This window comes from Apium graveolens, chromosome 5 (assembly GCF_009905375.1).
Source record: "Apium graveolens cultivar Ventura chromosome 5, ASM990537v1, whole genome shotgun sequence".
In the NCBI taxonomy this organism is placed as follows: Eukaryota; Viridiplantae; Streptophyta; class Magnoliopsida; order Apiales; family Apiaceae; genus Apium; species Apium graveolens.
In genome coordinates, this window is record NC_133651.1 from 214,631,874 (window position 1) to 214,633,487 (window position 1,614).

Below are 1,614 nucleotides of genomic sequence, written 5' to 3' on the forward strand. Positions count from 1 at the left end.
TTCCTTCCTTCAGCACAAAGCATTTAGCACCAAACACATGAAAGTATTTCAGTGTTGGTTTCTTTTTAGCCATTATCTCATAAGGAGTCTTGTCATGATCTTTATTAATCAGGGTATGATTTTGAGTGTAACACGATGTGTTGACAGCTTTAGCCCAGAAGTAAGTGAGAATCCTTGATTCAATTAGCATAGTCCTTACTGCTTCAACCAAGGTACGATTCTTCCTTTCTACTACTCTATTTTGCTGTGGAGTTCTTGGGGCTGAATACTGTCTCGAAATACCTTTCTCTGTATAGAATTCATTTAGAAATGCATTCTTGAATTATGTCCCATTATTTGATCTGATCTTCCTGACAGGTAATTTCGCTTCCGCCTCAATCTTCTTTATATGATCCACTATCACTGAGGTGCTTCATCCTTGGATTGTAAAAACAACACACATGTATATTGGAGAAGTCATCGACTATCACTAAAGCATTTATTTTCCTTGATAGTGACAACACATTCACTGGACCAAATAAGTCCATGTGAATTAACTGAAGAGGTTCAGTTATGCTTGTCATATCCTTGCTTCTGTGTGATGCTTTCTTTGATTTTCCCTTTTCACATGCTTCAAAGAGTCCTTCTTGATAGAATTCCATTTTTGGTAGTCCTCTCACTAATTCTCTCTTGACCAGAGAGTTCATTGTCTTGAAGTTCAAGTGCAAGAGCTTCTTGTGCCATAGCCAACTTTGTTCTGATGAAGCTTTGTTGTAGAAACATCTGATTACTTCATCACAGGTAGACTTCAAGTCAGCTATGTACAAATTACCTTTCCTCACTCCCTGAAAAACAAGCTTCTCATCTTTCCTGTGAGTGATCAAACATCTTTCTGGCCTGAAATCAACATTGTATCATTTGTCACAAAACTGACTAATGCTCAGAAGATTATGCTTCAATCCTTCCACAAGAGAGATATTTTCAATGATGACATTGCCAATTTCCAAATTGCCATATCCCTTAGTAAATCCTTTGATTTCATCTCCAAAGGTAACTATAGGGCCAGTTTTCTCAACCACACCTAAGAACAGGACTTTTCTCCAGTCATGTATCTAGAACAATTATTATCCAGAATCCACATGATCTTTTCTTTTCTTACCTTACCCTGCAAACACAGATTGATTAAGAAGACTTTGGTACCCAAGATTTCTAAGGTCTTGAAGGTTTAGGGGTAGAAACAGGATCAACAAATGAAACATTGACAGGATTAGCTTTCACTTTGACTGACTCCTTCTCAGTGCTAGTCTTATCAGAGATGTTAGACTTAGAGACAGGAGGTACTACAGTCTTAGCCTGTGTGTGCTCATTACCCATGCTTGTCTTAGTATCAGTGCAAGTGCTAGCAGTTGCATGAAAAGCTTTGAAATATTCAGACATGGTAACAAATACACATGGCATACATCCAACTACACCACAGGGCTCATGAAAGCTAGGCATGTTAGGCATGGCAGGCATACTGGAATATGTAACATATTCTACTTTAGCTTTAGTGCATGCATGTGTAAGGTGTGCAGCAGAATTACAATTATTACATAACTTCCTAGATGCAGATGAGGAAGATGCAAAATCAGATTT